General features: G+C 49.3%; 1 protein-coding gene across 1 annotated transcript in view; it reads left to right on the forward strand.

Moving 5' to 3' along the window:
* Window positions 1-6,782: 6,782 nt before the first annotated feature.
* Asap1 (ArfGAP with SH3 domain, ankyrin repeat and PH domain 1) overlaps window positions 6,783-26,912 on the forward strand; it is a 332,376-nt gene continuing 312,246 nt past the window's right edge. The window contains exon 1 of the mRNA XM_026407076.2: window positions 6,783-7,027. The gene's annotated coding sequence lies outside the window, so the exon portion shown is untranslated. The remainder of the gene's footprint in view (window positions 7,028-26,912) is intronic.

Raw genomic sequence — 26,912 nt, forward strand, 5'->3', positions numbered from 1 at the left:
GGCAGTCTGATCTATCCCAGTGGCGCCAACAAATTCAGGAATCAAAAAAAAATTCAGTTCAATTTTGAAAAGAAAAATCCACATGACAAATCAAAGATGAACAAAATACTAAAAGTTTAAATGAAGACGGGGTCAGTGTGACTAACTTCCTTTTGCCTTGGGCTCCAACATGGCTGGCCATAGCCCTGCTGGACACACCTCCCTGTGCACATTCTTTGTCCTGAAGTAGTTCAGGGCCACTCTCTTCCCTCACATTGTCCCCTCTTTGTGAAAGGTTCTCTGTCCTTCCATCCTTCCTCGCTGAGGAACTCACCACTGTACTCCTCTCTGGGTCCATTTCTTCATTACACAAAGGGGATCATCAGTAGTCCCTATGTCCCCGTCTTCTTGTGGGCATGACATGAGCATTAATATGTGAACAGATCCTGACTCAGGTGACAGCCGGCTGCAGCATCAACATCACCATCATTGCATAAGAGGACACCCAGCTCCATGCTTCCCAACCGCCACCCAAAGATTGGGGGTGGTGCTTACGGTTGGCTGGATGACAACTCACACTTACCTCCTCATTGTGGTAGCTTTCATCACTGTGACTGAAACACCCGACAGAGACAACTGGGAGGAGGAAAAGTTTATTTTGGCTCGTGGTTTCAGTCTGTGGTCGGTCAGCTCCTTTGCTTTCAGCCTGAGGTGAGACAGGGAACATCGTGGCTAAGGATGTGGTGGAGGGAAGCTGCTCAACCCACGGCATCCAGGAAGCAGAGAGAGAAAGAGAACACGGAAGGAAGGGGCCACACCCCAGTGACCTGCTTCCTCCAGCCATGCCTGGCCTGCCTACAGTTCCCACCTCCTCCCAGTCGTCCATTCCAATTATTAATCCAATGGATTAATCCACTGGGGAGGTCAGAGCCTTCGTGATCCAATCACTTCCCCAAAGTCCCACCTCTGAACACTGCTGCCCTGGGGGCTGAGTTTTAAACACTTGAGTTTTGAACACTTGAGTTTTGGGGGAACATTGCACATCTATACCAGAACACTCATCCACATTTCTGACCACCCAAATCTCAATTGCAGACAGACTCCTGTCCCTCCACCTGCTTGATAAATATGTGTTCCCTGAGATTCTTGCTTAAACCTCCTTTCTTTTTTTCTTTTTTTTTGGTACCAGGGATTGAACTCAGGGGCACTCGACCACTGAGCCACATCCTCAGCCCTATTTTGTATTTTATTTAGAGATAGGGTCTCACTGAGTTGCTTAGCACCTACCTCACTTTTGCTGAGGCTGGCTTTGAACTAATGATTCTCCTGCCTCTGCCCACTCCCGCCAGCCTCTGGGATGACTGGTGTATACCATCGCACCTGGATAAACCTTCTTTCTTTCTATCTGCTCTCTCTCCAATCCATGTGTAGATATCCACAGCCTCAAAGGGTGTCCTCTTATTCCTGATATGTCTGTGAGGTGCATATCTTGGGGCCCCAATTTCCAAATGTGCGTTGAATGTCTCACCAGTGCCTGACCACCATTGTGAATATTACCAATAGTAGCAAGCAACAACTGAATGCCAACCTCTGAGCTCACCACTTCACATGGACTTCTTCATTCCATCTTCTCAAAAGCCCCATTTTATAGATAAACACAAAACAGTGAAACAAACCAAGATAAGAGAAGAAAATTACTGTTATAGTTTGGATCTGGAATGTCTTTGTGTGTTGAAGGCTTGATCCCCAGTGCAGAGGTGGCACCTTCTGGAATGGATGTGACCTCATGAATGGAATCAGTCTGTTGGTGGATTCATAACTGAATGGACTACTGAGAGGTGTTAGACACTGTAGGAGTGGGCCCTTGTTAAAGGAATAGGTCCTTAGAGGTGTGCACTTGGGAACTTTATGTTGTCCCCAATCTCAGCCCCTTTCTCTCTCTTCTTCCTGGCTTCCATAAAGTGAGCACCTTTGTTCTACCATGCAACTCCCCAACATGATGTTCTGTTGCCCAAGGCCCAAAGCAAGGGAGCCAGCTGACCATGGACTAAAGCCTCTAAAACCATGAGCCGAAATAAAATTTTCTTCCTTTAAGTTGTTTTTCTCAGGAATTTTGTCACAGTAATGGAAAGCTAACTAGCACAGTCATACAAGGTCATGAACTAGGGAACTGGCAGAGCCAGGATTTGAAACTGGAGCAGGTACTTCTGCTCAAAAAAGGTAATCCAAAGGTCTACTTGTTAATCCACAATTCTGAAGTGATTTGAGGAAGAGTTGGCAGAACAGTGGTCCTTTGCTACTCGGTGACATTGTGTAATGCCTGGAGACATTTTTGGTCGTTTCAACTGGTAAGTGTTGCTGGCATTTAGTGGGTAGAGTCCAGAGATGTTACTAAACGTCCCACAGTACCGAAGAAGCCCCCCACAGCCAGGAATGAACTGGTCCAACATGTTGATAGCATCAGGAGTGAGAACAGCTGCATTGGAGAACTCATTGTAAAGCGAGACAGTGAGCTGCCAGTGAAGGGTGCTGCCTTCTTAGGTGCCAGCTCCCCCTCTCACCAACTGTGCAGGTCTCTATGCCTCCTGCTCCCTCCACCCTCAAGCCCAAGCCCCGGCCCAGCAAAGCTTCAGACTCTTCCCTACCACCCACACCGCCTGCTCCTCCGCATAAAGTACAAACAGGAACTCATTATCTCCCAGCTCAGAACCTTCTTCCCCTCCCTGCTCTTTATCATGGTTAAAAATACCGCCCTCCTCCTCCTCACAGGTGAGCACCATTGTCCCTCCTTGCGCATGCCCCCCCACCAGCCAACACACTGTGCCTGCTGACTGCCAAGACTCAGCCTCACCTTTCCGCCAAAATAGCTTCTTCTACATCTCTTTTCTAGGCATGAGGCTGAAGTCGCTTTATACTCATCCATATTTGATTGTCCAGAAAATGAGTTTAATGAGGAATTAGACTAGGGAACCCTTAAGAACCCACTAACACTTAGTCCGTGAATCCAGGAAAATCTCATGATGGAACTTCAGATTCTCTACCTTTCCCTTAGCCCTCCTCTCCAGTGGCCAAGGTGGCTCTCCTCCAATCCATGGTTCCCTCCCCTCTCCTCCTTAGGACTTGTTCCATCTATGGCCCAGCCTTCCCTCAGCAACCACCCCCACTCTGCTGGGACCTTCCCATCACCCACAGATGCTTGGTGCCTGCCCATCTTTAGCGAAGCCTCCACCCTTGCCTCCCACTTGCTAGACAGCCACATTTCTGAAAAGGGTTGTCTACACTTGTAGTCTCCCACTCACTCCTCAACCCACTGCAATCTGGCTTCCAATCCCTTCACTTCATCAACACAGCTCTGGTAAGAGCAACCAGCCTGTAGTTATCAAATGCAATGGACACTTGCTTTCCAATCCTTACTGGATTGAATTTTCTGGGAGCTTTGTGAGTGCTGGCCATTCCCTCCTTTTAGAATCATTGCTTCCCTTAACTCCAGGTTTTCCTTCTGCTTCTCTTGATGCTCCTGCCATTACCCAAGGGTGAAATTCACCCCTCAGCCCACGTCCAGAGCTTTAGCTCCTAGGAAAGGAAATACAGGGTGGTAAAGAGTCTGGACTCCAAAACTCCTCCACTCTCTGTGTTTGGCCTTGGGCAAGTTATTAAATGCTCCTGTGCCTCAGTTTCCTCGGCTGTATAATGGTACAAGCACTTTTTAATCTCATTGCTTTCTACTCTGAATATGCACCATTCCTTCAGATCATGCTGAACTTTACAGAATTACCTGACCATATTATCTGCTCATGCTCAGGGTCAACTCAGGCACACAGGGTGCCCAAGTGGGATCTGGCAATAGGTGAGTGGATGTTTCTCTGAGCTACGTTTCCCCAGAAGCAAACCCTGAGACAAGGAGTTAAGCACATTTACTTTATTTGGAAGAACAAAAGACTGGTGGGAAGGTGAGGCAGGGGAGGGAGAAGAAGAGTGAAAGAAAGAACAAGTTAATGAGGAGGTTACTGCTGGGGGAATGGACTTAATACCACTGGGCATCTTCCAAGGAACTGTTTTGAGAGCATTTTAGAATCATTCCCTCTGCGGAAAGGGAAGCTGAGCATTCATCCACTAATTGGTTGGGTTTGGCCCTAGGCTGTTGGACATTTCCAGGTGGGCAATATTCTACAGGCCTGAAGGAAGCCTCAGGCAGAGAAGGAAGGTTCAGTTTCAAGTGGACAATTCCTCTGAACAGAGGGCATCCAACCTCAGCTGCAGGTGAGTTCAGAGATGGGTCCAGGTGACACGGAACCAACCATCACCCATGCATGTGCTTGTTGCTCTGCCTAAGGGGCCTGTGCCCCTCATCTACCTAGACAGGTCCTTGACACGTCATTCAAGAACATGTACCCACTTCTTGAAAGTGTTTTCCAGTCTCCCTCTAAACCCTACCACCATTTTTTGTGCAGCCCCATGACACTCCAGACGTGCCTCTATGAATACTTAGCTCTGCTTTCTAAATGGAGTTTTCTTACTTGTCTTCTTGGAGGACAAGTAGTTCTTTTTCATTTTTTGCAGTAATGTCCAGAAAAATTTTAAGCACTCTATATGCAATTAACCAGTACTAAATGAATTCAAATTCCACTTGCTCTCAGGGTTCTTCTCAGAGCAAATGGTCAATAAATGTGGTCCCTTTCCTTCCCTCTACCTCAAAGAGTTTGTCATTGGACTTAGGAAAGCACCCCGTGAACATATGATGTGATAAATAAGGTCTTTAATGAACAGAAATGCTGGGGAAGCACAAAGGAGGGAATAATTAACTGGGACTGCACCAATGAGACTACAGTTACCTTGTCTGACAGTCTTAATTACTTATAGTTTTAACTTTCCAGGACCATTAATAGAGCCGTCTGGCTTTTCTTCCATCACACTGAGCATTCCCATTGAGTCTATCTGTGAAAGATCCAGACAGCTAAGGGACTGAGTCAATTGCCCTGATTCGGATGCGGGTGGAATCAGCAATTCTAGTCTTGTTTGCCTCTTTCATTCATTTGACATGTCTTTATTGAGGGTACTCTATGGGCCAGCTCTGTTCTTGGCTTTGGGAATAAGCATGATCCTGCTGTAATGCACCTTCCCCATAGGGGAATGATAAATAAGCAGCCAAATAAATAAACTAGGGACAAGAGCTAGGAAGCAATAAAACAGGATATGAGAAGTGTGGAAGGTGGAGATGGGGATGTAGGTGCCAGAAACAAGATCAAATGGTTGAGAAAAGCTTCTCAGAGAAGCTAAGTTCTGAGTTATGAGCTGCCTCCAAGAAAACCTCCTAGAGATCCTTCCAGAGGGAGCAGTGTCTGCAAATGACTGGGGCAGGACCCTGGGCTCCTGGAGCCCAGCCTCCAGTGTGTCCTACCACTTCTGACCACTGAAAGAAAGTCTGCAGAGAAGGGATAAAACTCCATCTAAAGCTAATGTCTATTCTTCACTGGGAGAAGAGTGTTCATTTCAGTTTTCACTCATCTGCATGTTGTTCCCTTTTCAAAGTGTGGGTTTCAAAGGAATCTGAAACACTTACAGAAAAACCACCAAGCTGCATCCTCCAGGTTATAACCCCCCCAAATGTGGCATTTCCGTGGGAAACCACACTGAATCACTCCCGCTAGCTACCCAGGCTGGGATTGACTTTGGTTTTTCCAAACTTTGTGAAGCACCTCAAGGCTTATTAACACCCCTTCCTCAAGGTCCTGACCCTTAGGTTAAGAACAAAATCCCAAATTCAGTGAGGTTTGCTGAGTTTCAGATTTCACCAGAAAGGGGTCTGCTGCAGCCACTAACCTTTTCCTCTGCGGAAAGCATGTTTTAAAACGCTGCAAAGAAAAATGATCACTCAGTGAGTAGCAGGGATATGAAAGACTATGGTCCCTGGCTTTATAATTAGGCACAGGTATGCACAATGCACACCCCACAAGCTAAAATCCTCCTTTCTCTGATATTTCTTAATGGCATTAAGAAAGAAAAACATGGCTAACATTTATTTGTTCATTTCCAATGTGCCAGGCACTGATTTGGCTTCCATATCAAACCTATAAAGACAGTATTAACTAATACCCATTTCAGATTTGAGGAAACCAAAGCTCAGGAAACTGAAGTTAAGTGATTTACTCGAGAGGTCTCATTGGTAGAAAAAGGCAAAGGCCATATTCCAACCCAGGTAGGAGATCAAAGCCCACCCTATACTATCCATGATATTAGGGCACCATCCTGGCCCCAAAGATCCTGCCTCCCAGTCCTGGGCAAAAGTGAGGAACTGAGCAAAGAGGAAGCAGTGAAACCTGTGAGCGAGGTGATGCTACTTCTTTTAATGAAAATAGAGGAAAAGGCCAGAGCCTGCAGGTCCCTCCTCTGCAGGACAGGAGAGGGGTCGAGGTCCTTTCCCGGTGGCCCGGCCTTAGCCCGCCCTCAAGGCCAAGGTTTTCTGTGAATAAATCCCACCCTTCCCACCCCTGGAGGAGGAGGCAGCCGGCGGGGGTGTGGGCCCACGACCAGGACGCCAGGCCCCAGCTGAAGTCCGAGACCGGCCAGTGCCCGCGGGTGTCCAGCGCGCCGCGCCCCCGCCAGTGTGCCGGCCGGCCAAGGGTTAAGCGCGGCAGGAGCCCCCGGCGCTGAGCGGCGGCCGGGCCGGGAATGCTTAGTCAGGATTCCGATTTCCTGTCGAAGTGTTTGGATTTCCTGAAACCCGCGCCCTCCGCGCCGAACGGGATCGTGCGAGCAGCTCGCGTCGCCGGCCTCCTCCCCCCGGCACATGGTCGCCCGCCCCTTCCTGCGCCGCGCTCGGCTCCCGCGCCTCGCCTGGCCTCGCCGCCGCCGCCGCGGGCCGGCACTCTGCGCTCGGGCACCGGCCCGCGCCTCCAGCCATCCGGCGGTTCCTGGCCGCAGTCCGGTTTCCGACCCGAGAGCCGCCGCCGCGGGGCCCAGGGGTGCCGGGGCGCGGGCGTCTGCGCCGCCACCGGGAGCCGGCGCCGAGCCCGCGATGGAATAATGCCCAGCGGCCCGCCCGGTCCCGGTGAGTTGCGGGGCGCCGGGCCGGGCGGGGTCGTCCTCCGGGGATGGTGCCCCCCGCCCGGCCCTCCACGCGGAGAGGTGCGGGACGGGGCCCCGGGCGGACTCCCAGTGCCTTTCCGGGTGGGATGCCCCTCTCCGCGGGCAGGACGCGGGCCCCAGGTCTGGGGAGCGTGCGGGGCGCGCGGGGCTCTGCCGGGCCGGGCGAGGCCGCCCAGGGGGCTCCGCGCCCCAGCTCCGAGCGCGGCCGGGCAGCGCGCGCCTGGCGGCCCCTGCTCTGCGGAGGCGCCGAGTGGGGGCGGGGGCCGCCCTGGTGGCGCAGCGGCCCCCTCCCGCTGGAGGCCGGGACAGCGCCGGCGGGGCCCTCTCCTAGCGCCGAGGCGCGGGCGCCGGCCGCGGCATTGTCTGTCTGGCGCGGCTGAGGAAAGTTCCCCGCCGCCCGCGGCCCCCGGCCCTGCCTGGATTTGGCGCTGCCAGGCAGGCCCCAGGCCACTTGCTGAAAGCAAAAGAGACGAGTAAGGGGGCAAATTTGCCACCAGGGGCTCGGTGTTGGCTCACAGGAAGACCAGGAAAGTGGCTTGTGTTTTCCGCTTGTATCATGTTGGGACCTGCTGCGTTTTCTGAGAGCAACAAGAAGTTTAAAAGAAAAAAGAAACTCGCTGGTGTCCGGTTTTCTGCGATTTAATTCATCCCAAGAGTTCATCTTGGGCATTCCTAAAGCTGTTTCCTTTCACAATTTATTTTTCCACTAGTGCAGGGAGATGACTAGCCAACCTTGACCTCAGCCTTACCTGTACAAATCAGAAAGACCAAGAACTTTCGCCCACTTGTTTCTCCGTCTATTCGGTCAGGTTGTCTTGGCCTAATTGATTCAGGGATGACAGCGGGGCATGGATTGCTGAGTAATGCTTTGGGACTGTGAACCACAGAATTCAGTTTTTAGGCTAGTCTTAACTCTGTTGAAACCTTCAGTCCAAGATTTTTTCTGTTTCGCAGTTAGAGAGCTACTAAGAAGATGCAGATCTTTTGGTCACTCAACCAACACTTTAGAAAGAAAAAAACCTTAGAGAATAACTGTTCTCCTTTTTGTTACCTGGATGAGGTCCAGATAGGAAACCTGACTTGCCCCAAGGTTCTTATGGCCAGGAATAGTTTACAAGTCTTTCAACTCTCAGGCCACTGCTCCTGTGACAATGTCAGATTAAGGTCTGCCAGCCATGAAACGACCTGCGAACTTGTCTTCTTGCATTATAGCCTTCTCCACTTGAGTGACTTCTCTGTTCTGTCTTATTGCTGCTATTTTTGAGATAGGCAGTCATCTCAAACTACATATTTTGAGATGGGGAGTTAAAAACATTACTTAACCTTACTGTTAAGCTACCAAATGGATTTGAAATCTGAAATGGGTGGCTTTTTATGTAGGGAATTACTTTTCACCAACCCATTCTTTTGTGAAAAATAGAAACCCCTCAAATCCAAAAAAGGGCAGTGTCTTAGCACATTATGTACCATGTGATGATCAGTTGACTTGATTTTCAGCCCCCTTGTTTCTTGTGGGCTAACCAGCCCACCTATTTTTCTCCTTATGAGAGCTCTGAATGGCTGGCTTTTCATTTTTAGTATGTGATAATGTCGGAATGAAAGGACTTTTTCGAAAGCTTGCCATTTGGTGAAGGAAATTGAAATTCTCTACACCTCCCCAGTCCTCACCAGCCACAGTGAGCCAGATTTTCAAAATTAGTGTGAGCCTTGCAGGCCCAAAGATGAATGTGTGCATTCAAATGGAGCCCTCCCTCATGGGGACACACCTCCCAGCTGGCTGCTCACATGCACCCAGGTGGCACAGTCTCCTGGAAAGAAGGGAATCCAGGTTACCTGGAACACTGTTGTTCCTGCACTTCCCCTCCCCAGTTTTCAGCTGTGTTTGACGGGACCCTCCTGTGTCCATCTCACTTTTCTCTCCATTTCTTCTCACTTGTCTCTCCATTGCTGTATCTGGCATAAGCTCCAGAGATCTTTTCTAGGGGGTGCACAAATAATGTCCACATAAGCAGTGGGGACAGTGACTGCACTTATGGAGCACTTGCTTTGTATCCTGCGCTTCTTACCTCTAAGGAGTCCCGAGGAGGAGAGGAAAGCCCTTTGGGAGCCTTGCCCAGAAAGGACAGTGCTTCTCAGATTTGTCTGGAATTGAATCATTCTTTCATGCACCCCGTAAACATTTGCTAAGTGGCTCCACTGTACTAGATGCCAGTTGTGCAAAGATGAATAAGGACCCTGTTTTCAAGGCCGCCTATTTCCAGCTTCATCTTTCCATGTCAGCCGCACACTTTCTCATTTAATCAATTCAGCTACCCTGTGTGGAGCACCTGCTTCCTGCTACACCTTGGGTGAAGTCCTGATGATACAGTGATGAACAAGGTAGATCTGGCCCCACCCATCCTTGCATTCCATTGGAGGAGATAAAGAATTGGGGAAAAATAGATAACTTCCAAGAAATTAAAGGTTGTGCTGATATTTATTATTAAAGCCACAGACCGAACACCAAAGTGGAGGATAGGGATACAATGTAGGTTCTAAGTTTGCCAGGGGAAAAAAAAAAACTGGTCTGCAGTTGGAAAGTGGAGCAGGAACTAGGGGTAGAGAGGCTGCTGGGAGGGGAGGCACTCCAGGCAGAGGGATCAGAACGGAAGAGCTCCAGGTGCTCCAGGTGGTAAGGGAACTCATGGGATCCTAGTGTAAGGGAGCCATGAGAAAGGCACAAGGTAAGTTGGAGGTGGTGCCAGATCACTGCGGGAAGACCTCTTACCCCCGCCAAGTACAGAGGCCATGTAAGATGTACTATCTTATAGTCTGAAAAGTCTGAAATAGTTCTCACTGTCTAAAACCAAGGTGTTGACAGGGCAGCTCCTTCTGTAAGCCCAGGGAGAACCTGTTCCCAGTCTCTTCCAGCTTCTCGGGCCTTGTACATGCTTTGGCTTGTTCCCAAAGCCAGCACTCTTGCTCTCAGTCCTTCTCATGCTGCTGTCTCTTGATTCTCCCCTTGCCTTTAAGGACGCTCTAAGTGATGGCATTGGACCACCTGTGTAAACTAGGCAGCTCACTCATTTTAAGGTTAACTGATTAGCAAACTTTCCATCTGCCATCTTAGTGCCCCTTTGCCAGGTAATGGAACATGTTCACAGGTCTTGGGGATTCAGATGTGGACATCTTGGGGGCTGGTAAAGGAGGGTGCTATAGGGCCTCTAGGGAGAGGCTCCTGACCCAGTGGGTTCTGCCAGAGCTCTCTGTGCCAGGCTTTCCACGGGGAGTTGGAGTTGAGGATTCACTGCCCTGGGCATTCTTCAGGAGCAGGCCCAGTTGTTCACTTTCACTGGGGACACTGTCTTGTCTCATTCTGGCTGAAGGGTGAATTGAATTCATCAGTGATGCAAATCTTCTACCCGCTCACCTGCTCTCACATCCTCTCCCAGGAGGGATGGGGAGGGTAGGGGGGTGGTCCCTCATTTAAAGTCTGCTGGTGGTTCATTTCCTGGCACAGTGTGAAGCCCAACAATTGTGCCTTTTGTATAGCTAAACTCTTGGTTCCAAAACCATGGTTAGGTTGTCCTAACCTAAACCAGCCCTGTTCCCAAACAGGCTACTGGCCACAAGAGAGATGAGTGAGTGTGTAGTTCCATGAGACAGATCTGTCTAAGACCTTCGGGGGGGGGGGGGAATAACTGAGAGCCTGGCCTGCTGGTGGCGCTTGGTAGGGCGGTCCTGTACTCTGAGGGTGAGGGAGCAGCTATGGTGCTTTGTATAGCCACGTTGCTGCAGAGGGGTAATTAAGACCAGATTTCCGAAGTCTCAGTTATTTAGAGAAAATGGGCTTCTGTTCCTGATGCTCCTAGGAAATAGTTTCCGGAGACTTTAAGAGCTTTGAAGAGCCACGTTGGCTCCGGTGGCCTCCAACACACTGGCTTGCAGAGAGACAAGGTTCTTTACTGCCTGGGGTTCCCCTGCCAGTCCCTCCAGCTCCCGTCCCCTGGAAATGCCACAAACCAAGCCCCTCTTGTAGTATTTCTGGCATTTCCTCTTCCTCCACCACCCTAACTCAGGAAGCGCAAAGGTGCATGGAGTTAGAAAAACAGAGGAGCAGCCAGCACGCTTGTGCTGCAGGACCCAGCTGGAGTCTGGTTTGGGACAAGGAAGAGTGCCTGTCAGGACTTCCCCAAGCTGTGGTGGGAGGGAGTTCCCTAGAAGCAGGCTGCAGGGATGGGCCCTGGGCAGAACAGGAAGGAGGGTACCAGGACACGCCTTCCTGGGGTTCTGGGGGATGCTCCTGCTTCCCTCTTCGAAGCTGATGGTGACTTTTTGGTCAGGGATTCTGTCTTCATAAAACCACTGGCATGTGACAATGCCGTGGATATTTCCTTGTAGTTTTAATTCTCCTTAGGAGTAGAAATGTACTCAGAGGACTCAACCAGTCCTTGATTCTTCTTCTCCCCTGAGTTCCATGAGCTACATGGAAACAGGAAGGCTTCAGGGAACCAGAAGATTCTGGGCTCCACTGCTGACCCCGCCTTTTCTTTTCCTCTGCACTGTCCATGTCATCTTACCTGAGATCCTACACGAGGATAATGTCACTTGGTACCGTTGTGATTCTGATCTTGCAGGGAAACATGTTTGCTCGTTGGTGGCCTCTCCTGTGAGATGGATACCTTGAAGGGTGCTACGGGATGGGGGCTGAGACTCTAGATTATTCCTTCATGCCTCTGTGCCTGGAACAGTGCCCGGCAAAGGGCAGGCACTGAGCAGGGGCTGAGTCGGGTGTAGGTTGCTTGGCCATGTTGTTGGGTTTTCCTTTGTTGAGTTTTAAGTTTTAATGCCTGTCCATTCTACTTCTAGAAATTCTGTTTGGTTCTCTTTCAGATCAGCCCAGCCTTTAGTCCTTGGGTGATCTTTCTTGGTTTCTGTTCCAGACTTTTTGTCTTTGTTTTAAACATACTGACGTTCACTTCCAGATTGTCCTGTTGTGTTCATTCTAGGGGGGCTCACACCTCCCGTTCGTGGTGTCTTCTGTGGTTCGGGGCTGTCATGGTGCTCTGTGCCCATGAGAGTCCTGCCTACCCAGGGAAGCAGAGTTGTCTTTGCTGAGCAGTTTTGTGCTTCAGCAGAGGCCCTGAGGGTTTCCTGGGTCCTCATAGTTTGAGGGGCTCCACACCCACACCTTGGGGTTTCACTATTAACTCTGAGCCTTTTTTCTGCTCTCAAACCCCAAGGCAGAGCCCAGCTTTCTTGCCATTTCTCTGGACTGACAGGCGGAACAGTTTGGGTCTCTTTTCAGAGAAGACTTTGACCCCTGTGGGTCCTGGCTTTGTAAAGAGGTCTTCATTTCCCTTTCCTTCCAGGAGGCACCAAGTTGGAGCCAGACAGCTTAATCCATTCAGCCTTCTTTTAGAGACAGGAAGAGAAAGAACATTCATAAAAATGTAAGAATTGCCATTTTGGGAAGAGAACCAGGATATATATGAGAACACTGGCAATAAGAAGACAGGACTCAGGCAGAAGAGCTTCCTGAGCGTGCCTGTGCCCGCTGCTAGAGGAGGCTGCTTCAGCTACAAGGGGCCAGGGTGAGCCTGTTCATCTCTGAAGCCCTGTGTCTAGTGTTGTGCCAGGAGAGAGGCAAGAAATGTTTCTGACGGAGGGAGGGAAGGAAATTTATGTAGTCCAAGAAGACAGATGGTGATACAAAGGACATAATAAGGTAATGAAAAATGGCACCGAGTTGAGACTCAGAAGTTCTAAGTTCCAGCCTAGGGACGACAGTGACTAGTTATGTGACCTTGAGTTGCAGCCCTGCATCCTCTTTGCACCTCATTTCCTAGTCTGTCCAAAGGGGATGATAGTTCTGTCCCAACTTACCCTCCCAGCCAGGTTGCCGTGAGGGTGTGGAACACGGGACCCTCAGAGGAAAATGGGTCTTTCTTGTCTGCAAGGCCACTGGGATGAGATACCTTCAGGTGAGCATTTTGCTTTGGAGATTCCCTCTGCAGGGCCTGGGTTTTCAGGGAATAGCTGCAAGCGTTTGGAGTTCTCTAGCAAAGGGGCCGTTCTCTGGTGTATGGGCCAGTAGCTGGGCACTGGGGAGCTGAGTTGGCTTCTGGCTCCTGTGATGTTCTTTCCCCTGTGAATTGCTCCAGCATCACACCAATGAGGGCTGAGCTGCTGCTGAGAGCTGTTGCATGGGGAATTATGCAGTCCTAGTCTTCATGATCTTTGACCTGCTGTTCCCTGAGCTGCTCCTCTAGACAGCAGTTCTCATGCTCTCTCTGGTGGGCTGTCCTTTGGTCAGCTTACTCTTTCTTGCCAAAGGAGATTTGGTGGATGGAAAACATTCATCAAAACACCACGGGAAAACGGCGGGCCTTGCGGTCCATAATGACAGCTGATATCTACTGTGCATCCATACGTGTCAGGCACCGCCCTGAGCAGTTTCCCTCTGTGAACTCATCCAGTGCCCACCAAAACCCATCAAATGGGTGTGGTGTTTAGCCCTGTTTGAAATGCCAGGAAACCAAGATGGCTACTAAGTGACAAGATTTTAAGCAAGGTGGTCTGAATTCCGTATCCACACTCTCGACCGTGATGCAGTATCGGCTCTGAAGACTCGAATGTGAATTTCATGCCCTAATTCCTTGGGTGGCTTCGGTAGTCTCTGTCATGAGCTTTTCTCTTAACCACCCTGAGCTCCAATTTGCTCTTCTGTAAATAGTGAAAACATCTCACTTTTCTTTAAAGGTGTCAGATAAAATAATATATTAGAAAAGCAGCTTAGCAAGGGCCTGGCATGTAATTGGTATCAAATAAAAGTCAGTGTGCTCCAAATGAGATCCTCGCTCCCGTTTGTGTGATCAATAGGGAGAAGAAGCACGGAAGAGCTAATTCAGTTTAAAGAGTTTTCACTGCACAAACTTCCTGCATGTCTTGCTGTGTGCCAAGCACTTAGGATGGGGAGATGAAAAAATCAAAGTCCGTGCACTTGAATACCTTGCAGTTGAGCTGAAGAGAAAGGTCACCGTTGGATAACTGGAACTGTTGGATGGATGTCAGCCCGCCCGCTCCACAGGAGAGCAGCCCTGGGTGTTCAGGGAATGGGGAGTCGTCCCAGTTGTGTGGTGAGACAATGTTGGGGCACCCAGGGCAGGAGTGCTGTAGGCAGCAGTGGGGAAGGGTGCCCAAGATTGAGAAGAGCTCTCATGAAATCCTTGTGGTAGGAATGTGCTGCTTATTTGCTGGGATCTAGGAAAAGGTTTATTCAAGGAGAAAGCTCAAACTCCTGGCTGAAATAAAACAGCATTGGGGGTTTCTCTGGAATACAGTCTCCCTGTGATTTCCTGTCCATCACTATCACAGAGCTCCTGATCTAGAAAAGCAAACAGCAGGTCCTTTATAGACCTTCCCGTAATAGCCTTAAGCAAGTTTCCTCTCCTTGGACAGTTACTTCCTCAGACCTAAAATAGAGCAGCAGCCGGGTGGAGGTATGGGGTATTTGCAGATTGCACTCTGCTCTGGTTTGGAAGTAGTGTCATTTGTCCCCCCAAGACTCATGTTCTGGAGATTGGTCCCCACGGTGACACTATTGGATAGTGGTGGAACCATAAAGAGCGTGGGCTGTTGAGATTTTTGTTTAGTCCCTTGGGGGTGTGCTACAGGAAGGCAGTTCCGGAATCTCTTAAGTTCTCCCAAAAGGGTTGTTATAAAGGGAGCAAAAGCCTGTCCCACCCAGTTTTTGCTGCTTCCTGACACAAGATGTGCCTGCTTGCTCTGGTATGCCCTCCCAATATTGCTGGCTACCATCTGCCATGAGGCCCTCACCAGAACTGAGCTGATGCAGGCTCCATGCCCATGAACCTCCAAAACTGTGAGCTTAGCGAACCTCTTTTTCTTCATAAGTAGCCTATGTCAGGTATTTTGTTCTAGTGACAAAATCTGACTAATACTCTGTGGAGGGGAGTCGAGGAGGGAAGGTAGAGAGGGAAATCAGGATTGCTGGTCTGGAGATTGATGGATGATGGCATGAGGAGGAGGGAGAGCCAGGACACCAGGCTTTTTGGCTTGTCATTAAGGCTGCCTGAGGTCTGTGTCTCACCAGACTGTGGCCTTCTAGGCCCCCTGGCCCTACCAGTCTCTGCCTTCCCCTAGATTGCTGTTCCTGCCTCAGTGGAAGTGGGATGAGGAAGAACCAAGTCTGTGTCCTCTTCTTTCTTGTCTTCCCCTCCCACAACTGCAGCTCTTTGGTTTTCCTATATATGGGGAACAGGAAGTGGACAGGGTTTTCCTGGTGTCCTTCTGTCTTAGATCTGAGCCTCCGGAAGAGAGAACTTTCTTCACGCCTGTCAGTCATCGCCTTTCTTTGTTGCTCTTTTCTCTAAACCAAACCAGTGTGAGGAACTCTACCCCAGCCTCTCTAGCTCAGCCCCTTCTGCCCACTCCCCAGATCGTCTAGCCCTTTCCCAACTCTCTGCCCTCCCCTCAGTCCATCTTCTAAGCCATGGCTACAAGAAGCTTCTTAAAACTTCAGGTGGGCTCACCTTCCAGCTGGACAAGCTTCCATCTCCTTCTCCATGCCCAGGGCAGGCAGGTGAGGAGGAAAGCCCCTGGCCTTCCCAGCCACTGCCCCGAGGTCAGCCCTGGCCCTCTACTTACTCCCTCAGACAAGTCACCTAACTGCTGAGCTCTGTTCTGAAATGGGCATGGACCACCTTGCGGAGAGATGGTCAAAGTACCTGTTTCTGCCTCCCTCCCTCCCTCCCTCCTCTCTCTCTCACACGGTTTCTTTCTCCTCTCCAGGCTTATTCATCATGGTGAGTCCTTAATATCCACTTAGCCAAGTGTTGACCCTCTGGTTAAGATGCTTAATTCATCTTTGATGAATTATTCCTTTATTCCTCTTTAGCTTAGGGTTGGAAAATCTGATTTTTCCTACATTTGAAAAACTCTTTCAAATTGTCCATAAGGACAAGGAGGAGTTGGGCCCCGGCTCTGAGGTTAGTTCACGTGGAGGAGGAAAGAAAAGACAAGATGCGGCTCCCGCGCTTCCTGACTCCAAGCCCAGCGCTCTTCCCGCTGGCCATCCTGCAACCTCCTGGGCAACCCGGAGCCACCTACTGGGCAGGTTGCCTGGGTTCTGGGTTGTATCATTCTAAGCAGGGTGCAGGCTGTGCGGGCAGTGTTTATAGAGGATCATGAATTCAGGAGTTGGCATGAGCAGGGCCTTATGAATTAGTAAAGTAGACATGCGTTACTCTTTAAAATTCATTTTTCTGGAAGAGTCTTAATGGCATAACACGAATGGGTGGGGTTTTCCCATCCTGGAACAAGTTGAGAGTTGGTTGGGGTAAGTTGATTCAGCAATGGTATTTTAAACTTGCAGTTTGAAGAAGGAAACCGTGTGGAGTGTCTGCAGATGGTAATTGTGTAGACCCAGGATATGAGTCTGCAAAATGATCACGTCTTCAGGAGCAACACTTTGGTAGTGTAGGTGGTTGGCCAGGAGTTTGGCTCCTGGACTTGTGTGAGTCCACTTGTCCTTTTATTTGCTATTAACTGACCTTGGGCAAGTTACAGGACTCTCTGAGCCTCAGTTTTGTTACCCATCAGATGGAGAGAATTAAGACTTTTGCTTTTAGGGCTGTGGTGAGAGCTGGATGAGTTGATTCCCAGAGAGCCATAGTATGGCTCCTGGCACACGCAGTCGGGCAGTGGAAACGTTAGCTGTCCTGGGGATGGTGACTGCTTAGGGGTTGAGTCATGTCTTCTCCAAAATACATCTCGAAGGCCCCATTCCCCAAATTGTGTCAGATTGTGTCCTTATTTAGAAATAAAATTTCTCCAACAGAAATAAAGTGAACCTGGGGTCCGTGGTGTCCTGATAAAAGGGGAAGTTGGTGCACTTGAGAAGATGGCCATGTGGGTGGAGTGACGCATCTGAAGTCTGGATTGCTGGCATCCACAAACCAGGAAGAGGCAAGCAGGGAGGGTCCCCACAAAGCATCAGAGAGCTTGCCCCTGCTAACGTTTTGGTTTTGGAATTCTAGGCTCTAGAATTTGAGGGAATATGTTTCTGTTGTTTTCAGCCACCCAATTTTGGATGCTATGACGGTGGACCTAGGAAACTCATATGGCAGCAATGACAATGACGATTGTGATGATAATGACTTGGCCTCTCGTCTAAACTCTGGCCAAGAAGATAATCCCATGTATATATGTCTGACTGTAGCCAGGCCTGGGGCACCATTCAGCCAGTACTGGTGTGAACAGGCCTTCCAGTTCTGTCGTCTTGACACATGTCCAGGGCATTTATTGAGGACTTCCTTGGCTGTGTTCTAGGAGCGGGATGTTGGATGTCAGCGCTCCCAGTCTGGAGGGTGAGATGGACACTGAAGGAAACATGGCTCAAAAGGTGAAGTGGCTTTTGACCTGCTCCGTGAGCCTTCTAAAGGATGGGAAAGTGACAATGTGAGTCCTTTGTGTCTCAGGGCAACATGGTGTGGTAGAAAGAAGGCGAGTCTGGCCATGCTGCGGTCCAGGTGGGAATCTGGGTCTCTCTTCAGGGTGTCTTTGGGCAGCTTCCTTTCTCTGGGGCTCAGTTCCAGTCACCTGTGCTGCTAATATCCACTGGAGCTTGAAATGCGATCTCACAGGATGAGTATGAGAGGCCTCAGAGAGGCCCTGCGTAGAAGTGGCTGTTGTCCACTTTGCCCTGTCCAGACACTGGGCTCTAGACAGGTGCTTATCAGTGCTTGTGAAGCCTCATTATCCGGGGCAGAAATCGTGTTGGGATTGGACAGGCGGCACTTGAGGGGAATAATGCATTGTCGGTGTGAAGAGGGCCTGGGTCCCTGGGGGATGGGGAGAAGCTAGGACTTCCAGAGGCCTCAATAACTCATTGGAGAGGGAACTCTAAAGTCCCTGTTGCCTTCCAGTTACTGAAAATGTCACAGAAAAGCGAGTAAAAAGAAGAAAAGCAGAACTCCTCTGCATCTTAAAAGTCGCCCCTGAGCAGAGCAGCCCTTTCCCTTTGCCCTGGTCAGCTGAAGTGCCCCTTCCCAACCCACTCCTGCTCTGCTCTCTGCTGCCCAGGGATGCCTACCCACACCTCCTCCCAGCTCAGGACTTCAGTGTTTATTCCACACACAGGTATTTATTTGAGTTCCTGTTGCATACCAGTATTATTCCAAGGGATGGGCAACTATTGTGATCATAACAGCAAACAGTACCTATCCTCAAGGATTTCTCATTCTGGTGGTGAGAAACAGACTCAAACAACTAGTAAATGGCTGGCATAGGAGACCATGAAAGAAGCTTCTGAAGGAAGATGAGGATGCTGAGGCTGGGGGGTGTACACTGGCAAATGGGGTGTTCATGGAAGCTCTCCTGAGCAGAAACGGCAGAACTGCGGGAGTGAACACATAGATAATTGAGGACAAAACGTGTCCCAGGCAGAGGGTCTTGTTAGTGCAGGTGTTCTGGGGTAGCCACATAGAAAGTTGCATTAAAGGAACCTCAAGGAGGCTAGTGTGGCTGGGGTACAATGTGTGATGACAGTTCTGGATGAAGGAAGAGGATGATAGCCTGGGGTTGAGAACATTACCTTTTGGGGAATTTTTTTGGTATCAGAGATTGGACGTAGGGATGCTTAACCACTGAGCCACATCCCCAATCCTTTTTACTTTTTTTATTTGAGATAGGGTCTTGCTAAATTGCTTAGGGCCTTGCTAAGTTGCCGAGGTTGGCCTTGAGCTTGCAATCCTCCTGTCTCAGCCTTCCAAGACTGGTATTATAGGTGTGCACCACCACATCTGGCCTTAGATTTTTTTGAAGACTTTAGATTTTACTCTGAATGAAAAAGCAAAGGAGTACTATGATCTTGACTGACTTGTTTTTAAATCAGGATCCCACTGTCAGCTGTGTAGAGGATGGGTGCAGGGTTAAAAGAATGGAAGCAGGAAGGTAGTTTGGAAGGTTGCTCCAGTCCTTCAGGCAAAAGGCCAAGGTGGAAGCGCTGGAGGCAGTAGGGGTGATGGAATACTGAATTCGTGAATTTCTTCTCCTCCTTCAATTCCCCCAAACCTTCATCAAGCTGGGCCAGTGTCCCTGGACCACCCCTGGGTGACGGGTAGGCTCTGGAGATGCTATGCATCAATCCTGGTAGACTGAGCTCCTGGAGGGCAGATTGTGTCTTTAGTGCTGATCGCAGCGCCTGACGTGATGGTAGCTGTTCTGAGTGTGCGTGCCATGTGGATGCTCAGCCTGTTTCCTGACCCCTGAGATAGAATTTGGACCTTGTCAACACACCTGTCATGCTGATGTGCCATTGCCTGCCTCTTCCCCTGCCAACCCCTGAGCTCCACAAGGCTAACCTTGCTTTGCCCACTCCTGTAAGCACTGGACTGGCCCTGGGCCTGCCCCCTGCTAGGTGTGCAGGAAGTGCTTTTGTGAAGGAATGGAAGCACCTGGTCCCTTTCATCACCTGCTGAAAAGGGCATTGGTCCCAGCCACAATGGGTTCTGATCCCAGCATGTCACTGGGAAGATTAAATTGTTAAAAACCACAAGCTACAGGGTGGCCCCTCAGCTTTGAAGGAAGAGCAAAAACAGAGAGGCATGGGGCCTGAGCCAGCCCTGCTCTAGGGCCCTTGCAGCATGGAGGGCTCTCCGAGGCTCGGCCATATGGCAGAGGCATGTGGGGAGCCGTGACAGGAGAGAGGGGCACTTGGCTGCTGGCCTGACAGGCTGGGAATGGTGGGTCCTCACGGCCGGAGATCCTGACTGATGTGGACAGCATCTCCAGAACTTCTGGTTGGCTGTTTGGCCGCATAAACCAGAGGATGCATGGCTGCTAACCACATGAGAGCACAGCAACTCTCCCACTTCCCAGCCAGCTCCACTAATTGATTTTTTTTTTTTAAACCTTAGGGCCTTTTACAGTGTTCTCTCTGTCTGTCTGTCTCTCTCCTTTTTTTCCCCCTTTGGTATTGAGGATTGAACCCAGGAGTGCTTAACCACTAAGTCACATCTCCAGTCCTTTTTATTTTTTATTTTGAGACAGGGTCTCACCAGGTTGCTTGGGGCCTCACTAAGTTGCTGAGGCTGGCCTTGAACTTGCGATCTTCCTGCCTCAGCCTCCTGAATTGCTGGAATTCCAGGCATGCACCACTGGCTACAATCAATCAATCTCTCTCTCTCTCTCTCTCTCTCTCTCTCTCTCTCTCTCTCTATCTCTCTATTAATCTTTAAATTCAATTTTTGGTAACAGCTTTATTAAGATATAATTCACATAGTATATAATTCACCATTTAAATTGCAGAGTTCCATGGCTTTAATGTACCCACAGAGTTGTGTAGCCCTCACTATAGTTAGTTTTAGAACATTCTTATCACCTCAAAAAGAAACCCCATCCGTACCCATTAGCAGTCACCCCCATTTCACCAGCCACCCCCTAGCCTAGGCAATCTACCTCCTGCACTGTTTCTTTTTTTCTCCAAATGTAAGTATAATGTGTGCTTATGATAAAATTCTGAAAAGAACAGGAACTCTTTGACAGTGGACATCGTATTTACCCAGCCACTGAGACCACTCTTGTCTGTCTATGCAGATAAACGGAGAGACACATTGTTTCTGCAAACAGTGCTATCATCTTACACATTCTTTTGAATAATCTTACTTTTTCTCTTAATACATTGGGGCACCCTTTCCATGCAACAAAATATAGATGCATGTGGCGATTTTTAATGGCCATGAAGATACCGTAATTTGTTTAACCACCCTTTTTGATGGACATGTAGTTTGTTTCTAAGTTTTGCATTTTCTTTTTTTTAAATTTATTTTTTGTAGTTGTAGTTGGACACAACAACTTTATTATTTATTTATTAATTATTTTTATGTGGTGCTGAGGATCGTACCACTGAGCTATAACCCCAGCCCCTGCATTTTTTTACGTGTCTAAATATTCATTTTGGACAAATGCTTAGGGGTGGAATTGTGGGTCAAAGGATAGACACATTTTTAAGTTTGATATTCACCATTAAAACTGCCCTCAGAAAAGTTTACCAGTCTATATTTCTAAGAACAATTCTTCTGAGAGTGCACATTTTTAAAAAATTTATCTAGCCCTGGACATTTTCATTGTATTTACCTTTGTATAGCTAAAAGCTGATAATAGGCTAAAGATGCTTTTATTTGCATTTTTAATTTAATTCTCATTTTTCTAGCGTGTGGTAAATACAGAGCATGATAATGTTAGCAGTCTGCCCCGAGCCAGTTGGGGTCCTAGAGCTCTGTCCACGGCTGGTGTCATCACAGATGTGGTTGGAGGCCTGACTTTGCCATCAGCTATGACTGCAGCTACTTCCTCAACCTCTGAGGACCTCAGTTTCCTCATCTGTGAGGTGTGGGAGTTTGGCCGAGGGACACAGTTGTTTCCAACTGTTGATATCATTCCTTATGAAGAAAGTAAAAGCAGCCATGAAGTGACGGGGCTTTAGCCTGTCTACTGGCTTGCTCAGGGTCCCACGGGAAACAGGTAGCAGCTAGGATTCGAACCTGGCACCTGTGACTACAAGCCTCTTGCTCTTTCCTGGGCTCCAGGCCACCTTTTGGGATTTGTTGTGAGGACTGTCAGCCGGCAACCCTGCTTTGGTGCTGGTGTGAATCCCCTGCAAGAGGCTGCCTCCTGGGAGAGAGTGTTGTGGACGCAGGGGAAGGAGGAGGGACAGAGATCCCCGGGGACATGCCTGTTTCAAAGGTCAGTGGAGTGAGTCTAGAGGGAATTTAGGAGTAGCAGCAGAGAAGATCAGAGGAGTGGAAAGCACCTGTGTAAGAGGAGCACAGGCCAGCAAGCAGGAGCCAGACCTGCTGGGGTGTCAGCTCCTCCAGACCTACCTTTGTATCAAGGAACTGGGAAGCAGGCCTGGGCTGGAAGGTTCTCGTTCAGGTCTCATTGGGTGTTCTGTGTGGCACAGTTACATGCTGCTGGACCATCACAGGTGCCTGCCCAGGTCTGGCTCCCTGTTCCTCCCCAGCTTCCTCTCATGCTCCTCTCCCCTTCCCGCCCTCCTCTCCCCTGCAGCTGGTACTCCATTTCCCTCACCCTCCCCTGGGCTTTGGGATGGGCCCTGCCTTCAGTGCCCGCGACCTTGGTCTACTGAGGACCCCCTTCTCCTGAGCTGGGGTACCCCGCTCCTGGGAGCCATTCCCACTGACTGGTCCCCAGCAGAAGCTCCTCCCTGGGCTGTGCCCTCCCTCAGCCCTGTGAAGGCCTTTCTCCAGGCAGCCGTCACGTTCTGATGTTTTGTTTATGCCCGTCTCTTACTATTTTTTTGGCTTCCTAAGGGCAGATACTGTTATAATTTTACTCAAAATCCACAGGATCTAGCACAGGGTCTGTGATGTAGTAATATTCAGTTTTAGATTTGGGGGGATGAATTCATGAAACCTTGTATAATACAGCTCAATAGAAATTTCATATGGAGATGAGGATGGTGTCTTAGTTAGAATACAGTGGAAATAGCTGCAGTAACAAATAGTCCCCACACATTTGATGGCTCACACACTAGAGATGTTTCTTTTTTATTCATGTGAAATTCTAAAATGGGCATTTCTAATTCATGGGTGACTGCCAGCGGTCACACTCAAACCTGGGCCTCTTCCATTGTTGGTAGTCCTACTCTACCCAGCACTTTGTCACTGTCTACATCCACAGGCAGAGGGAGACAGAGCTGGTGAAGGCACACACACTTCTCAAAAGTGTGGGCCTTGGAGCCCACCCTCATTCAGGGCTAGAAGTCTGACACATGGTCACACCCAGTTGCGAAGGAGTCTGGGAAATGTCACCTGGCTGCATGCCCAGGAAGATGAGGAAACAATTTTGGGGAACAGCTATCAGTCTACTCCCCAGGTAGTGAGTGGGTGTTGAAACCCTGTCACATGTAGCTTGGTTGAGGAATAAGGATGTTTGGTTTGGAGAAGCAAAACTCCTGGCAGATGACATTTGTGACCAGGGCCATAGTTTGTCACGCCTAGAGACATGACACTGTGATTGCATTTATTATGCAATTGGTGTATGCAGAACACTCTAAGTGTGATTGTTGGTAGGAGGGGAGGAAGACGGAGGCAGAAGACCAAACAAACTTGAACTCTCTGTTGTACCAGTTACAGGCCCTATATTTGTGCTCTTGCTGTGCACCAAGAACTGTGCTGGTGCTTGAAGCTTAATCCTTACTTATAATTATTCCTATTTCGTAAATCTCAGAGAAGGAATTTTTGGAGGACACACAGCTAAGAGACAGAGCTAAAGTTTGGACTATGGCAATCTGGTGCCAGAGTCTTCCTGTTTACCTGCCACACTGCATGTTCCCCATGTGAGCCTGATACCAGTTCTATCAGGTGGATATCACTATTGCCACCAAGGGAGTCATAACTGGTATTAAAAGGATTGGATGAAGTGACCTTTTGAGCTCCAGCTAGTGTTCTAAATGCACTCTATAATTTCTCATATGTAGCTGTCACAGTAATCCTAAACTGACCTAATGAAGTTGGTTTTATTAGCTTTATTTAAAAAAGATGTGGAAACTAAGACTCAGAGAAGCTGAGACACTTGTCTGAGGTTGCCCAGAGGGTAGATGGTTAAGTGGCCATGTCGATTAGGGACTTCCAGCTGCGAGGAATAAGACTGGCTTTCAGGAACTATCGAGGAGGTGCACTGACTCACACCATTGCAGGTCTGCCAGTGTGTGTGTGTGTGGGGGGTCAGTCATTCCAGTAGGAAACACATAGCACCCATGACTAGGATAATTCAAGGAGAACTTCATGGGTGGATTTTTTAAAATCTTGAGGTAAAATTGACATATAAGTGAGCCATGTGGAAGTATGTAATTCAGTGGCATGGAGTACATTCACAATGTTTTGCAACTCTCATCTCTTGTAGAGTTCTACGTTGTTTTCATCACCCTAAGATGGAACCCCGTGTCCAGTAAGCAGCCCCCCTGGTCACCGCACTCCCAGCCCCTGCTAACCACCATTCTGCTTTCTGCCCTATGGATTGACCTATTCTGGGTGTTTCATACATATGTAAGATTTGGGGTCTGGCTTTCACTTAGCATGTTTAAGCACAGTGCTTAACATGGGTGTTCACCCATGGTATAGCAGGTATCAGAGCTTCATTCCTTTTATAGATGAAAAATTCCACTGTGTGCGTAGAGCCTACGTTGATCCATTCTCCAGTTGGTGGACATTTGGGTTCTCTCTGCCGACGATCTGCTGTGAGCCTTCATTTACAAGTATTTATTTGAATACGTGTTTTCTATTCTTTGGGGCATATACCTGGGGGTAGAATTGTCAGGTCATCTGGTCACTATATTTACTTTCTGATGAGCTGCCAAACTTTTCTAAAGTAGCTGAACCATTTTACGTTCCCATCAGCGATATGCGAGGCTTCCAGATTTTCCACATCCTCCCTGAGACTTGTTGTTTGCCATTGTCTTGATGGTGGCTGACCTTGTGGGTGTAAAACAGTGTCTCACTCTGGTGGGATTAGCATTTCCCTAGCGACTCATGCCTCTGAGCAGCTCCTCATGTGCTTGTTGGCTCCACAGGGATCTTTGTGAAGGTGTGGGCAGGTGTAGGGAAGCTCCAGGGCTGGAGCATCATCTGGAGTGACACCGCTGGGGCTCCTGTGTCATGCCAGTTTTGAGGGTCAGGGAGGGAATGGTTCTTAGAACCTGTAGACAGCGAGGCCTTGGTGGAGGGGCTTGGCTAGAGCTGGGACCTGGGTTGGGGACAAGTTTGCACTAACCTCCAGAGAGGCTCTGGGGCAGAAGAGTGGATGCTTATCCTCCCTCCCATCTCCTGTGGGTTCCCTGCTAAAGCCAGAGGATTGGGGAACCCTCACCTTGGTCCCTCAGGTCAGTTGGGGTACTGAGTGGGGTGAAGAATGGGGAACAAGTGGAGTGGGATGGGCACAGTAGGATTCAGACTTAGCTTCTGTTCTCGGAGCCCTGGCTCTGTTTGCTTGGGATTCTTTGGGTCTGTCCTGGTTTGGTGGTCTCTCTGGATAGTGAGATTGGCTACAACCGTTGGAGCTCTGCGTCTTTATCACAACATCCAGAGAAAGAGAGAAACCATCATTTCCGAAACTTGTACCCCATCGAGAAGGAACTTTCCCAGAAACCTCCAGCCTTACGCATCATTGCCCTAAGTTGGGTCACATTATCCTTCTAAATGAATCAGTGGAGATGATGGGATGGTCTTGTGCACTGCCAAGCACACAGCTGGGGAGTGCAGGAACTTGTGCTTCATGGTGTCTCACCTATGAGATGAGGGGAATTCCAACGAAACTGGGAATGAGGAGGGCTGCTGGTCAGAAAATCCACAGTACCACCTCCCTGGAAAGATCCTGCCGTGTGACTCCAGGCCAGGCCTTCTCTTCTCCACCATGCCCCCTGGGGTGAGACACTGCAAGCAGGACCCAGGCCTCCTGGAAGCCTCTGCACTCTTTGCTGATCCTCAGGAGCGCTCCCAGCCTGCGTCTGTCCTCTGGCCCACCTTGAGGAAGGCATGAACCAAAGCCCCTTCCATAGTAATGGAGAGCCTTGGAGACTGAGTTCAACCAGGAGCTTGGCTAAAGGGGCCTTTTTGTAGTTTGTGCTACATAAGAAATAATGGGAAAAAAAGGGAAACCGTTATATTATTCCATTTATATATATGAAATGCCTAGAATGGGTAAATCTAAAAAGGGAGGAAGTTACCCTGTTATCTTGTGAGGGGTGGTAGAGGGTAGAATGGAGAGTGACTGCTGACCGTTACGGGGTTTCTTTTGAGGGGCTGAAAGTGTTCTAAAACCATAGTGATGGTTGCACAACTCTGAATCATATCAAAATCCTTTGAAATGGACACTTTAAATGGACGGATTGTATGGTATATGAATTACATCTCAGCAAAGTTGTTGTAAACCAGAGAAAAAGACTTGTAAGAGTCACTCTGAGCCAGGGGCGGTGATGTGTGCCTGCAGTCCCACCTATTCAGGGGGCTGAGACCGGGGCTCACTTGAGACCAGGGATGGCTTGAGCCCTGGAGTTTGAGATCTGCTTGGACCATCTAGCAAGATCCCCCTTTCAACACAACCAGACTCAATCTGCTCTTGTTATCTTGTTTAGGTTTCAAGTTGAAGTTCATGCTCCTTTATTCCCTAATTAAACATTATTGTCATAGAGTTCTTTCCTTCCTCCCCTCCCTTACCCCTTTCCTTTCCTTTCCTTTCTTTTTTCTTCCTTCTTTCCTCCCTCCCTCTCCCTTTCCCCCTTCCTCCTGTTGCCTGAGTGCTCTGAGAGGTTCCAGGATGGACACACAGCCAGTCAGTGCTGAGGCTTTAACTAGAACCACCAGCTCAGCCAGGCTCTCCCTCCAAGGAAGTGGCTGCCCAGTGTCAGGATGTCCTCCTGAAGGCCGTGGCCCCGCTAGGGCAAGCTGCCTGAAATCGCCTCCCTGGCCCTCTCTCCTTTCTGGCCCTCCCAAGCGAGTGCAGAGCCCACAGGTGGAGAAGCACTCCTCCCCGACCACATCCCGGGAGCCTCCAAATCTAGCTAAGCCTGGAATTCGGTCCTTCCCTGCCTGCAGCCCATCCCACCACCACCCCATTCCGCCTTCTTTTCATCTGGTGGGTTTTCTGATCCTGAGAAGCCTGGGTGTGGCTGTTGCAAACTCAAGCCCTCCAGCTAGGACTGGGCAGCCGACTGCTTTCCACAGCAGTCTCCTGTGGAAGAGGGGACTGCTCTTCCCGCCCACATCTCCCATGTCAGAATGAGCCAAGGAAACTGCTGCCACAGAGGAAACAGGCTGACGCTGGAA

Source organism: Urocitellus parryii, chromosome 7, assembly GCF_045843805.1.
Source record: "Urocitellus parryii isolate mUroPar1 chromosome 7, mUroPar1.hap1, whole genome shotgun sequence".
Lineage (NCBI taxonomy): Eukaryota > Metazoa > Chordata > Mammalia > Rodentia > Sciuridae > Urocitellus > Urocitellus parryii.